Source organism: Glycine soja, chromosome 17 (genome assembly GCF_004193775.1).
Source record: "Glycine soja cultivar W05 chromosome 17, ASM419377v2, whole genome shotgun sequence".
Lineage (NCBI taxonomy): Eukaryota > Viridiplantae > Streptophyta > Magnoliopsida > Fabales > Fabaceae > Glycine > Glycine soja.
The window spans coordinates 19,125,290-19,141,317 of NC_041018.1; the positions used below are offsets into that span (position 1 = coordinate 19,125,290).

The 16,028-nt window shown below is 33.4% G+C and overlaps 1 pseudogene; it reads left to right on the forward strand.

The window, feature by feature from the left end:
- The first annotated feature begins 9,174 nt into the window (after positions 1–9,174).
- Positions 9,175–14,834, forward strand: LOC114391524 (annotated as a pseudogene).
- Positions 14,835–16,028: the final 1,194 nt, after the last annotated feature.

Sequence of the window (16,028 nt, forward strand, 5' to 3'; positions counted from 1 at the left end):
TTCCCACACAAGGGACATCCAACAAGGTCAGGGCACCCCCCCATGAACATACACAACATGCACATCTCAATGCATTTCCAACATCATCAACATTCCATTTCAATATCATTCTCAACATAAACATCATCTCATCTCAATGATGTTATCAACAACAACAACAACCTCATTTCATATTCACATAATCATCAATAATAACATCAATTCATGTTGACATGATCTTCATTAGTAATGTCATCTCAAATCAATATCATCATAAATATCAACATCATCACATATCAATTAAAGTCATCAATAGCAACATCAACAGTAAGTCGCATTCCGCATATGCATATTTCTTTCATGCCTGAGATTCACACTCCCTAGGTCTTCAAACAACACAAGTCAAATAAAGACAATAATTCCATTCATCAACAATAAATATATCGCATCTCATTAGTTAAAAACGTTGTTTTCTATAAAGGAAAATCAGCATGCAACAGCGACAAACATATATTCTCATAGCTAGGTTCTATGACCCTAACTATGGTGTCAAAATGGTAAATTTTATAATAAACTCCCCTCACTTATCGTGAGCTCCCTGTCGATTCCTCTTTACATCACTTAGAGGCCTCTCTTTCATTCACGCTTGTCGGTCCAACGTAAGTCTCTATTATGCCAAAACGAAGGAAATTACTATGGATTTCAGAAATAAGGTTAACAACAATATTCTGAGTCAATTACTCATGTCACTACATGAAAAGGCTAAGGGTGTTTCGGATTGTACAAAAGGAACATCATTTTAAAATTGCGATCACGCCAATGTGATCGGGGTTCAGTAAAGGTCATGAAATAACACCCATTTCATAAAAAGATAACTTTTACATCTCTTTCTCTAGGGTTTTTCAAAGGAAGTATAAAAACATACAATGGTGGTTCCAAAATAAGAAAAGATGCAAAGACAAGATGAATCTAACAAGGAACAAGTGTAGAATCACGGTTACCTCGAAGAAAACTGCAAAGGTCAGATTGAGTTTCATTCTCTATTGAAACTGCGAAATAAGTTTAGAAGATTTCACTCCGATTCAAGGGTTCCTCTCGGTGTGGGGTTTCAACGGAGAACTACGACGATTCGTGGTGCCTATTGGTGGTTGTGGGTGGTGAAGAAGAAGCTTGGGACGTTGGGGGAGGGTTTTGGAAGAAAGAAGGAGAAAGGAATGGTTGTTTTCCAAGGCTACACGAAAAATAATACTTGAAACACTCAAGTTTTTCTTCTTTCGGGAAAAGAAGTGTTTCTCACACACCAGAAGACATATCGTAGATCACCATGGTCAGATCGTGGACATCTGTCCTATGAACCTCCAGACAAATTTTGAGAAGATCCAACGGTTAACGAATGCAGGAGGGTGTTTTTACCAACATGGCTCCAGGAAGCTTCCTTGAGAAGCTTTCTCGAGAGGCTTCCTTGAGAAGCTTCCTCGTGAGGCTTCTTCGAGAAGCTTCCTTGAGAGGCTTATTTGGGAAGCTAGAGTTTTAACTGCCCACACCCTTCTAATAACTAAACTCACTTCCTTGAAATAAAACATGGATAAAACAACACAATAAATAAAATTAAACATCAATTATAATTACTAATAATATTTCAGGGTGTTACAATTTGCTCAAGCATAAATATGGGAATTTCCAAGATGAAGTGTATGTAGGGGGTGATAGCTAAAGAGGGTCTGTTTGGTGGAAAGATGTTATAGACATAGATTCAAATGATTTTTCCTTATATGGATGGTTCAATAGTAATGTTAGGAGGAAAGTAGGTGATGGAACAACTACTCTATTATAGGAAAATAGGTGGTGCGAAGAGTGGAGCTTGAAATCGAGGTTTCCTCAACTTTACCAAATGCCGGAGAACAAGCTAAGCCGGGTGAGGGATATGGGGAGGTACTCAAAAGTGGTGTGGGAGTGGAGGTGGAGTTGGTAGAGACTGTTTTTTTGTGGGAGTGGATATTCCAAGGGATGACTAACCTTTTAAGTGAAATTTTTTTATAGGTGGGCTCAGATGATAGATGGATCTAGACTGTTGATTGTTCTAATATCTTCTCAGTTATATTTAGAAGATTCTGGTCATGTAAAGCTCCATCCAAGGTGTTAACTTTTTCATGGAGATCACTTCAAAATAGATTACCAACAAGTGATCAACTACAAAAGAGGGGGATTTTGGTACAAAATTTACATTCATCATGTGTTTTTTTGTAAAGAAGCTAGTGAAGATTGTAATCATTTATTTAGAAGTTGTAATGTTATATATGGGGTGTGAGAAGCGATTTTCAAATCGTTGGACATTGCTTTTGTTATGTTGCAGGAGATACAACAATTATATATAAAAATAGGTAGATGTTTTGTGGGGAAAAAGGGTACACAGATGAAATACTTGGTGTGGTATGCGACATGTTGGTGCATCTGGATTACAGGAAACTCAGTTATTTTTAGGAACAAGTGTTTTTTGGCTATGGAGATGCTTACACATATTAAGGTGATGTAGTGGCATTGCAGATGTATAGATTTGGGGTCAAACTTGGCTTTTTCCTCTCTTCTTGGTGTATTAACCCAACAGGATGCTTTGAGAATTAGAAAAAAAATTGGGATGTGTTATGGAGTGTATTAGGTCACTGTCCTGTTTTTGTAATGTTGTTTCCTTGTACTCCTTGTAAAGAATAACCAATTCATGATTATATACATTATATACTTTTTCCTTTTAAAAAATACATATAGTATATTCATTATGAAAAATAGTTTATCATTTTTTTATCCATATAAACTAAACTTTAAGTATTAGAAAATTTATAGCAATATATATTGCTCAACCAATTAGATTCCTTTCATGTAAATACAATTCATATAAAAACCTTGTACTCCGTTAGTATTATTTTTCAATAAAATGGACATTTTATTTTAATCATTATTGTCTCTTTTATTTTATTTGTCTAGATATAGAAAAAATTATCAAAATTAAATATCAAAACTGATTATAGAACAAAAATATCAATAATAATTAAGTTGCATTTGAGTTTTCTCCTTATATAAATGGCTTAAATTTATGAACTTTTCATTTAGAATATTTAGAGTATCTCCATGGACATGGAATAATTATGAAGAAGTTATTTAACTCATTTTTAGTATGTTATATGATGTTATACAATATTTTTTATAAGTATAATATTATATTGTATGAAATAAAATAAAGTACCCTAAGAACATAAAATAAATACCCTATAACTATCCCATAATTCTTAAGAACTACTCCATTTATCTAGTCTGAAATATAAGGGAAAAAACACCAAGTTCCTCTAATCTCAAATATAAGCAACAAAAGTATCTTTTTTTGTCTCAAATATAAACAAATCTTAATTACCTATGTCTTACTTAATGAGACTCTCTCCAAAATATCCTTCATTTGATAAGGCCAAAGACTTCTTTTAATGTTTGATATCAAATTTCAATGAATATTTAAAAAAAAAATCAAAACTACATCGGTTTCCAAAAACCGTCATAGAAGATACACTTTGAACATGGATTTTTCTCAAAATCATCATAGCATATGAGTTTTTTATGACGGTTTTCTGGACAATCGATGTTGAAAGTGTATCTTTTTATAATAGCTGTTTGTAAAACCACAATGAATTTCGCATTAGTTTTTAAAAACCATCATAGAAATCCATGTTCTATGACAATTTAAAAGTCATTATGGAAAGCGATGAGAATTCTATGATGGTGGATTCCATGACAGTTAGAAACCGCCATGAAAGACTTTAAATAATCGTCATGCAATCCCTTTTATTTTATAGTAGTGTTAATTGGAAATGATACAATATAATGAAGTTAACTAATTTTTTTAATAAATGTGAGGTATGTCTTTTTTGCTTATAATCGAGACCGGAGAAATTTTTTTTGGTCTCAAATATAAGTAAATTTCAACTACTATTACCTTATTAATGTTATTATCTTTAAAATATCCTTCATTTAATTGAGATGTTAGTTTTAATGACTCTTTTATTTCTAATATCAAGTTTCAATGAAGGATAAATTGGAAAAAATAATTTTAATTAATATTAATATAATTAAATGTAATTAACTAATCTTCTTAGTTAGCATGGATCAGTTTCTTTTAGTGAGGGGGAAATTTTTTCTAAAATTTAATAATCGAACACCAATTGCTATAAATCACTACATGCAAAACAAAGTCAATTCAAAAGTAGCATGGCTGCAGACTCCCTACCGCTTGAGATTGTTACGCTGTTGGTCGCTCTTGTAGTCAATAATCAATAATCAATAAAAAAGGATAAAATATGTTTTTTGTCCCCACAAATATCAAAATGTTTGGAATCCTTCCCTGCAAAATTTTGAGTATGTTTTTCGTCCTCACAAAATATAAATGTGTACTATTTTGGCTCAGAGTTGGATTTGGGAGATCTAATCCTATGCGTCAATGTCAGTGGGTCGAGACATCAAGTTCAAGTTGACAAATGGCAAGGACTTGACATTCACACATAGGATTGGATCTCCCAAATCCAGCTTCGAGCCAAAATATCACATATTTACATTTTGTGAGGACGAAAAACATACTAGAAATTTTGTAGGGACAAATTCTGAATATTTTGATATTTATAGGAACGGAAAACATATTTTAGCCATAAAAAAATACACAAGCTACAATATGAAGAAAATAAATAAAATTGGGGTGGAAATGGAGAATCTTCCAAATGGTTGGCTCCTAGGATTTGGGAACCCTCACATATGAGTCTTACCAAAAAAGGAAAAAGATTAATAAACACTCAAATGCTATTACACACCTAGAGAGATAAAGAGAGAGTTTTATTAACCAATGTTCTTAGGGTATTGATTAAGGTATTAAAATGAAAAAATATGTATGGTAAAAATCATAGGAGAACATAAAAAAATAATCATGAACAACACAATTTTACACATCCCAACTAAATTTTTCTTAAAAAAAGGAAAAATATCAATAAACACTCAAAATGCTATTACACATTTAGAGAGATAAAGAGAGAGGTTTATTAACCAATGTTCTTAGGGCATTGATTAAGGAATTAAAATGAAAAAAAAAACATGTATTGTAAAAATCATAAGAAAACATAAAAAAAATCATAGACAAAATAATTTTACGCATCCCAACAATTTTTTTCTTCTTTTAATTCCTTATAGGTAAAGAGATAGAAGAGAAAGAAATGTAAAAATATGATAAATATTATGATGTGATAGGAAGTGAGTGATAGAGAGAAAAATGAGTGTCTATTGGGTGTTGGGATTTTAAGAGTGTCTAAATATTGGGACTCACCTAAATAAACATGAAAGAAATAGATTCTATACAAATTAAAGATATGGTATGTAAGATTATTTTAATAGGCACAGGTTAAAAATTAATAAGTAATATTTTTTAAGTTAAAATTGTATTAGAAATTTGCATAAACAAAAAGACTGTATTAGAAATCACATTAGAATTTACTTTTTTTTTTTACTTTTTTGTTCTTTAATACCTGCTTGAAAGGCCCTTGTCGATAATCAATTAGTAATTCATGTAACTCATTAACTCTAAATAAAAGATTAACAATTTTTCTTTTAATGATCAGTTAGTAATCCATGTAACTAATTGATAAACCAAAATTGTACATGTTTTAGGAATGAGTTTTATTATGTTTTAACATATTTTGATCATAATTTGTTGGTAAAACTAATGGATTTTTATAAAGTGTTTAACAATTGGTCTAGAGGCAGGAAAATAAGGAAAAGACGGAAAAAAGAGTTAAAAGAGAACTCTGATGAAGAGCATGACCATGCCCTTTGAGAGAATAGTTGTCTTCATTCCAACACACCCATGCTCCATTAGCACAATCATGCTCTGATTTTCAAGAATTGAGAAACAATGTTTGATTTTCCAAGAATGCCCAAGGGCATTGGATAGAAGACTCCAAGAAGATTGGACCAAAGATGCAAGAGAAGGCCCTAGGGTTCTCATGAGCCTTAGGATAGATTTCGCGTCCATGGGCTAAGTATGAGCTCACTTATCTTTGTACATATTAGATTAAAGTTTCATTAAATTTGGGCCTTGTATTTAGGGCTCCATAATGTAGGTAGGGTACCCTAGAAATGTAGAATTTTCCAGCCCTTGTATTTTAGGGCACCTAGACTAGTTTTTGTATTAGGGGTAGTTTTGTAATTTCACATGCATTAAGTGAATATTTGATGTGTGTGTTGAGAAATAAATTTAATTGAATTGGGAGAAACCCAATCTAATTAAATTTTAGAGGGGGAGGTGAGCATTTGCTTGCTACACCCCATTGCCACATCATATAGTCACACTTTGTGCATGTCCTTCATGCTTTACATGCCTCATGACACCTAAGCACACTTAGTGGAGAATCTTGGACTTGATCTTGGATTAGTGGGCTGAACCATATCTTAAATTCACTAATCATAATTAGTGAAATTTTGGCTCCAAAATTTGGCTCCACAAATTCAATTTCAAATTCAAGTGAAATTTGAATAGAAATACAAATTTCCCTCCAATTTTGTGTGACACTTAGGCTATAAATAGAGGCTATGTGTGTGCATTTTTCCAACTTTGATCATTTGAATATTAAACTTCAGATTTCAGAGCTCTTTTAGAGCACAAAATTTCGTGCTCTTCTCTTCCTCTCCTTCCTCCAAGCTCTTATCCATGGCCTCCTATGGTGGTGAGCTTCTTCTAGACTCATCTTCTCCTTGAAGTGGCATTTCCTCTCTCTCTTCTTTCTCCATTCCGCTGCCATTCATCTTCCAAGAAGCAAAGGAATCCATTGATGAAGAAGATCATAGGCCTACAAGCTCCAATGGAGCTTACATCAACAGTTATGCTCTAATTTTCAAGAATTGAGAGACAATGTTTGATTTTCCAAGAATGCCCTTGCTTCGAGGAGCCATGTTCACCAAAACACCCTCAGGATTTTTGTTCTCCAAATTCCATAATTGGACCTTTAGCATCATTATTTTTCAAGAATGGCCGTGCTCTTGTTCAGCACGGTTGTGCTCCCTTCCACGTTAGACACTATAATTTTGTACTATAAATAGAAGGGGGAAAACGAGTAGGGATCTTTTGCTCTGCTACGAAATAGAACATTATAAGTGAATTAGGCATAGTTTGAGAGCTTAATCAGATTAGGAAGCACGTGAGGAAGATTACAGGGACTCTGAATGTGTAATTTCTCTACTCTTTCTCATGTAGTTGAGTTTTTGTGTTTGCTTGTATGTGCCTATGGCTAGCCAAATCCTCTTTTCTAGGGTTATGATGTAATTTGTATATGAACCCCAATTTTATCAATTCAAATTTGTCTTTATTCAGTCAATTATTTTATTTTATTGTGCTTAATTGCCTTTAGAATTGATCACTCTATCTTTTAATTGTTTGTGCGCTCGTGGCCAACTTCAAATTTACACTTTAATATAGAACTATAAAATAATTGAGTCCTTTAATATAACGAAATATCTAACGTATTCTGATACAATTGATAATTCCAACTATTCTCTCCAAATTTACACTTTCTCTTAATTTAATTTCTAATTGACCAAATAGGATTCAAATTAAGAGAAAAATGATTGATAGAGTTTGATCAGAACCTATTAGCTAATTTAAGAGAAATTAGTGATTGAAGAATAATTAGAAATCCAATTGAGAGGAATTAGGGGAATTTGATTGCATGATTCTAGTCATAACCCTCATATTTGTTAAACTCATTTCACTATCTTTATTTTTTATTTTCTCATGAATTCTATTTTTTCCAACTAGTAATTGAATACAATTTCTTCAACTATTAATAAAAATCCAAATTATTAGTTTAATACAAATTAAATTATTACAAGAATACAACTAGCTCTTATGGAACGATAATCAGACTTAGGTCCATTGTTATTGTAAGTAGGATGCGTTTGCCCTTAGCGAACATATCTTACACATCAATTTTTTGGTGCCGCTACCAAGAACTAGTTGTGGAGTTATTGGATAACATATTTTGTGTGAACCAAGCAATTTCTATTCATAGTGTTTATAGCTTTTATTTTTCTTTATTTTTATATTTTTTTAATTTTAGCTTTTTTTTTAGTTATTCAAATCTTGAAATTTTTAATTTTGTGTTATTTTTATTTTCTTGTTGTCATTTGCATTTAATCTCTTTTCTTCTATTTTCAATGCATGCAAACTAGGTCCCAGAGGCCTGGACCCTTGCACGAACCTAAGATCAAGAAAGTTTCCCGTAGAAATAGAGTTGAATAGAGGAGAAGAAACAAGGCTAGAAAATGAGGAGGCAATAGGGGTAAGGATGTTGTTAATGAGCAGGTGGAGCAAGCCCTGTTACACTATCTCACTCCTTAAGTGGGAATAGCTAACATCATGTAGTTGCCAACTCTGGGCATGAGGCAATTTTGAGCTTAGACATGGCTTCATGCATATGATAGAAAGCAATCAGTTCCATGGGCAACCTCTGAAGACTCCATGGCACACCTGAAAAGGTTCCTAAGGTTGACTGGCACCATCAATGTGCAAAACGTGCCTCCAAATTATGTGAGATTGGTTGCTTTCCCATTTTCACTAAATGGGAAAGCTTTGGATTGGCTCTGTGCACTCCCTGAGCATATTATTACTACCTGGATAAGTGCACCAACAAGTTCCTTCGGAAGTACTTCTCAATAGTTAGGACTAATTAGACACAAAGGGACGTCGAGAATTTCGTTTAGAAGGAACATGGGAGCTTGGCATCCACACTTCCACTTGTGATAAGTGTGGGGAGGCCTAACGAGGAGGAGAATGTCTTATGACTATGGCACTTGCTCAAGCCATGGAGGAAGTAAACTATGTTGGTAGACAAAGTATGGGATATAATCCTTTAGCACATTCAGCCAAGGTCCTAGGAAAGAGAAGAATCATAATGTGTATAGGGCGCCTCCACATATGGAGAATCAAAGGCCAAGGCAGGAAGAGAGAAGAAGGCCATCACTGGAAGATGCTATGATCAAATATATAACCAAGAATGTTGAGTGCATGAAGTTCATGGAGACTCAACTCTCCAACATTATACACGCTATTCTCTCCCAAAGAGCTCCCAATAACACTCTTCTTTCTCAAACCAAGGCTAATATAAGGAAAAGGAGATGAATATGGTGAACACCAGGAGTGGAAAGCCTATGGCAAAACCAAAGAATAAAGAAAAAGCCACTTCAACACCAAAAAAAGAGGCTCTCAATGAGGAGAGTCGTGACACAAAAAAAATGGGTGAAAAGGAGGTATTGGCACCTGCTCGGGTAAGTGATCCTTTTCCTCAAAGAATGAGAGATGAGTAGAAAGATAGACAATTTTCTAAGTTTGTTGAGATTGATGTCTAAGAAATTGCAAGTTAACAATCCTTTTATTGAGGCAATTACTGATATGCCAAAGTATGCAAAGTTTTTAAATGGAAATTATTTCAAATAAAAATAAATTGGAAGACTTTGCATTAATTGGTCTCAACGAGAAATATTCTGTTGTGATTTCAAAGAAATTGCCTCCTAAGCTTAAAGACTCGGGAAGTTTTTTAATTCCCTGCACTATAGGCAACTTGTTCTTTGATAAGGCTTGTGTGATTTAGGTGCTAATATCAATTTGATGCCTTATTTTGTGTTTAAGAAGTTGGGGTTGCATGAACCTCAACTTACTAACATCTCTCTTCAGCTTGTGGACAGGACCCTCACCAATCCACGAGGAGTAATGGAAAACTATGAGTCAAGGTTGGCAAATTCCTAAAAGGAATGCAAGTTGGGCTAGCCAACCTGTATTCATGTTTCTATCCAACATGTCAGGCTAGGTCGAACTACCCATGTTGACATCTCTATGTTCACTTAATAATACTCAAATGAGTAGCTTTGTCTTGGAAGAAAAACATGATATTTTGATGTCACTCAAAAGATTTTCATTTCAAGATTGTCATTAGCATTATTTGATAGACACTACTAGAAAAGCTTGTTTTTACGACGCAGTTTCTAAAACGGTTCTTAAGAACCATCTTAGCAATGAAGGCGGTGGCATTTCTATAATTCAGGGGAGAAAGATTATTATTTACGACGCGCATTCTAAGGCGGTTACAAAGAACCATCTTAGAATAGAACCTAGTGGCATTTTTGTAAATAGCAGAAATAAAACAACGCCGGTTATCGCGAAGGACCGTCCTTGACTTCTTGTATACCCTACTAATATTTTTTCCTGCGACGCCCCTAACCCGAACTACTTTCGAATTAACATTCTAGCCATAGCTCGAACCCACGCGTTTTGTGCCCTAGCTCCATGTCTCCCTGAAGCACTACACCCGGCACTGTGAAGCACTGTGTCTCCATGAAACCTCGCTCTGTCTCCCTGAAGCAGTGTTGGTCGGGCTGTGAAGATTGTCTCTGGCCATCAAAGTGAGCTCGTGCCGTTTTGAAAGCGATGACGCTATCCACTGTGCCCTCACCGCTACCGGCATTAGAAGAGGAGTCGTTTCAATGGATGACGAGGGTTTCCTGTCGCAACGGAAAAAAGAAGTTTCACCATGGAACCGATTGGTCCACGCTGTTGTTGTCACTGAAGATAGTAAATAGAGCGATTTAGCGCAAGATTCGGGGAAGAAGATGAAGCAGGCCAATCTATTCTAGATTTGGGGGTTTAATTGAAACGACGCCCAGTGAGTCATTCTCTTTTCCCTTTTATTGTTTCTGCATGTTGATGTGTTTAGGTGTGCAAGCCCAGTAAGCCATTGGTCACCTAATTCTAATTTTTCTTCTTTTGAATGTCTAAAGTTTCTGTTTTGTGCAAATGGGTATGGTTTGTTTATAGTGGTAATGTGTTGAGTTGTGTGGAACCAAGAATGTGCCATTTCTTGAAAATTGATCGCTTGATACATAGTGTAATGTGTTTTAAACAATTAAGGATTGTGGGCTTTAAAAAGGGTGGGGTTAGTGTAACTTGCTCTTTTTCTTTTTGGACTTTTTGATGGGTCTGGTTTTGTTATTGTGAGTGAATGTATATTGGTTTGTGCAATTTCAGTGTGTGTCTTTGCTCACTCTTTGATTTCTAAAGTGATAAAGTCTCTATTTATTTTTTGTAGTGGGTCTGTTTTGGTCTCTGTGGTTATTATGCATGTGTTGAATTCTGCAAATCCAGTTTTCCTTTGAATGTTCAAGCTTTGAACTTTAATGTCTTTGCTTTGTGTGATTGTTTCGCTCTTAGTGGTGATGCTAGTGAACACTGAAGAAGTCAGAGCAGTGGTGTTATTATTAGTCTTTATTTGTTATTTATTGTAGGCCATGGTATCATTGTTTTTGCATCAGTGATGACCACCTTGGAGTTGCAAATTTTGATTGAATCTGGCTGACAACTTATTTCCAAGGTAATTGAGATAAGCTTGTTGTTCTTTGTTTGTTCATTTCATCCCTAAATTTGGGTTCAACACTTGTTTTCTTTTTGTTTAAGATTTTGAGGAGGATTTCAGGATTTTCTACATTAAGAAAGGTCTTGAAATGATAGGTTTTTATTATTTTATTGCTTCCCTCTTGACTTGTGTGTTTGTTCAATAATTTGGGATTTCACCCCACGTATGTTTCATGCATTGATATATATATATATATATATATATATATATATATATATATATATATATATATATATATATATATATATATATCGAGAAACAGTGTGGCAGAAGCATTTCAGAGTTGGCAACAGTGAACTTGGTTACTTTTTTCATTGATTTGTAACAGCTAATAATAATATTTTTTTTCAGAAAAAATGTTGCTCCCCTTCCTTCATCCATTATCTCAACATAACTCAATTGATGCTTTCATGACAAATTTTGACAAGACAAATTGATATTCAAAATGTCATTTCAATCTTAAATGAGTACTTCAAGGCCATCTACTAATCTAGTTGTATCATCAAATATTATAATTAAATTAATTACTTTGTTGGGAAATTATTATTCTCTTCTCATTTCACTTCAATCTCTCTCTCTTGGCTTCATATACATATTGTACTACTGTGTCTCACTTCTTTTCTCCCTCCAAATTGGAGATTCCTACAACAAAGTGTCACTTTTATTCTATATGGTTTTGTTACTTTTCCGCACTCCATTTGTTATTCACCACTTACATGTTTATCTCAAAATCACAAAGTTGGTTGTATTTACTATATATAATAGGAATTAACACATATAATGAAAATGGCTGTTACAAATATATTTTAATACTATTGAATGATTTGTATTCATGATTAGTTTTTAAGATGTTCCCACAGATTTATTTAACATATATTAGTTGGATTTTATATGAATTTCATTAAAAATACATATACGTAAGTGTTTAAATTAGTTTTAATTTACAATTTTATATTTAAATGTATTTCACCATATGTAAAGCTAACCAATTTAATCTCCATTCAATTTGCCAAACTCCTTTAACTAGTCAGATATTGATGGGACACATGATTTATATGCACATTTCAATCCATTTTTTAATTGAATTAACTTGTTTCAAAATTAAAGAGTTTTATTTAGAGTTTTTAAAAATAATTATTTGTTAAAATTAACCTATTTCGAAATATACATTAAGCTTAATAAAAAAGATGGAAAGTATTTGAGAGAGGTTTTATAAAAAGACTATTTTTTTAAAATTATCTTTCAATTTTTTTAGATTAATCATAAAGATTTGAAAATACTTGTCTTTAGTCTTATCCGTCGTGTAGTATAAATATAAAGTAATGTTTTGTTTGGTTGAAAGAAAATAAGGAAGATGAAAAGGGGAATAAAAGAAAAATAATATGAATTACATTTACATCTTACACCTTCTATGGTATATTTTAATTATACTTTAATTCAAATTGTCACACACTTGCATTTTGCACAGTGATCTAAATCACCACATTTCACTCATCACTTCACTTCACTCGACAGTTCACTGTACTTCACTCCTTCGCCATTTTCCAACCCCAAATTTCAAAGCACACCAAAACTCCAAATAATAATAATAATAATATTTACAAAAAGAAAAAATGTTCCTACTTTTTATATACACAATAGAGGCAAACACACAACAACAACTTGTTGCAAGCTTTTTTGTGTTCTGCAACTGAAAGTGAAAGAAGGGAAGTAGAAACCAAACCAAATCATGTGTTCTCTACTTTGGAGTTCCATTGCATTGTGTGTAGCAATCCTACTCCTTCAGCTTGGCATTGTGCACCCTTCACCCTCTCACCATAGGATCACTCGCTTACCAGGTCAACCCCATGTTCAGTTTCATCAGTTTTCAGGTTATGTAACTGTTGATGACAAAAACTAGCATGCACTCTTCTACTTTGCTAAAGCTGAAAAAGATGCACTTTCCAAACCCCTTGTTCTTTGGCTCAATGGAGGTGCTCCTCAGTCACTTCTTGTTTCTTTTCACACCTGTAAATAAAAAGTTCTCAATCAAATAAGAATTTGAAAGTTTGGTAACTTATGCTTTGTGTTGTGCCTTGTTCTTTTGAAGGGCCTGGTTGTTCTTTTGAAGGGCCTGGTTGTTCTTCTCTTGGAGTTGGTGCATTTTTAGAGAATGAACCATTTAGACCCAAAGGAGAGGGCTTGGTTAGAAACCAATTCAGCTGGAAAAAAGGTACTTACCTATCTATCTTCTTGAACAAATTTTTGTCTATGCATATCTATTGTTTTCCATTAATGGGGTGGTTTCAGTTTTAGCACAACTTTGAGAATATGACATGCTGATTAGCATTGTGCACATATGAGTTGCAGAAGCGAACTATGCAGGTAACACTACCATCTATTTATGCTTTTCATTTATGAAGAAGCTATGGTTAAAATATTCATATATTTATGTATTTTGAAATTTATGATTAGGCCATTATGTTCCTCAGCTGGCTGAGCTTATGCTCTGATTCAACAAAAAGGAGAAGTTGTTCAATTTAAAAGGCATTGATGTGAGTTACTATAGCACAAACTTCCAATTATTCTTCTTTTCTTATTCCTACCAGTGTCGGCTTGCTTTTATTCTTCTGATATTCGTTAAGATTTTGAAAACTAGAAAGCAGAAAAGTTCAGCTGAAAATTCATCAGTTTTGCAATTTGACTAAGTAATTCAGGCATTTGTTCAAGTGTTATGAGCCAAGTTAGTACGAAAACAAGTAGATTTGTCGAAAAATATGATGTGACCCTTGATGTTTGTTTGTCTTCAGTGTTCTCACAAACCAAAGTCCTCAATCCCCAGGTAAGTTTATCCTATAGCTTCTCTTCAATTCCAACTGTCACAACCACTTGATTTTCTATCTAACTTCAATCAAAGTACTGAGGGCATGAAATTCCGGTTTTGTTTTTGTTGTCAAACAACAAGTCACTGAAACCATAGATGTATGTGTGGAAGATGAAATAGTGCATTATCTGAACAGGAAAGATGTGCAGTCAGCTTTGCATGCTCATCTTGTTGGAGTCCAAAGATGGTCTACATGCAGCAAGTAATTCCCCTATCTAGCCTTCGTCAACATGTTCAGGAACTAACTGAGTTAAACCTTGTGTTCTACCTTGCCTCTCTTCATATGAGAATGTCTTTTAGTGTTGCTATTTCGAGTCTTGGACAAAATTTGTCCTTTTTTCAACATTTCATCTCTACCTTGCTTAATGTTTTCCCCCAACAGCTTTGTCTCTTGTTAACATGAATGTTATGCTATATCCATGTGTGTCCTGGAATATGAGTTGGGTGACTTGGAGATACCAACAATCACGGTTATGGGGAAGCTAGTCAAGGAGGGAATACCAGAGAACCAATAAAAAAATTAAAAAAGCTCATCAAAAACAAAAAAAATTACATTTTAAGACGGTTATAGTGGTGACCATCTTAGAAGGTTAGACATACTACATCGGTTGTATTCATAACCGTCGTAAAAAAACAATTACACTAAGGACTTACTAAGACAGTTACTGTAATAACTGTCTCAGTATGTCTAACTTTCTAAGACGGTTATTGGAATAATCGTCTTAGAAAGTTCAGTATACTAAGACGATTTCAAAACTGTCGTTATATGTGATTCACCATTTTATGACGCTCCTTATTACGACGGTTCAAAACCGTCATAGAAAGTACTATATAACCGACTTAGAATCCTATATTTGTAGTAGTGAGAAAAGATACCTCTTAGAATTCAATGTACATAATTTCCTATTTCTATTATGGCAAATGCTAATCACCATTATCTTAAAAGTATTGATTAATGAACTTAAAATGAAAATATTTTTATTTGACAGACAAAATTACATTATTCATGATCAATTTTGTACTCTGATGATTTTCACACTAAATATTTTTCTTTTAATATTTTAACCAATATTTTAAGGATACTAGTTAGTAATCCTTCTATTATTCCTTTGGTGGTGACAATAAATGAGAGTTAGGAATAGTCACTCAAACATATGTGTAGTTATGTTTTCGTATTAAGAGTCTCCAGTCATATATAGTGTCTTGAAGATACTAATATGTGAAATTTGGTAAATATGTTTCATGTAATACTTCAAATTTTGTTTGTAAGGAGGTCTTTAGGAATCTAAATTTAACACGTAATATATTTTATATTCTATATATTTTTTTGTAAGACACTTTTGCAATCTCTTGAACTTACTGTCTTATGCAAGTTCGTTCCTTTCTAATATTGAAAATAATATTTTTTAAAATAGACTATTTATCCCTATATTTAAGACGCTTTCAGAAATGTCTATAATTGAGTAATAACTAAATATAGTTCCACAAAGAAATATGTCCTATCTAATTGGAAAAATAGAAAAAATTGTATAAATTATGTCCTTTGTCGCCACCTTGGAAAAAATTGTTAGGAATCAATATGTTTGATACTTATACTTGATAAGTGAAATAGTATCTCTCTTGAAAAAACATAATTCGTTTTCAATTTTTTGCATGGAACTTGAAGAATTTCATTTTGTAATTTGATATGGTTGTTAATGATATTAATC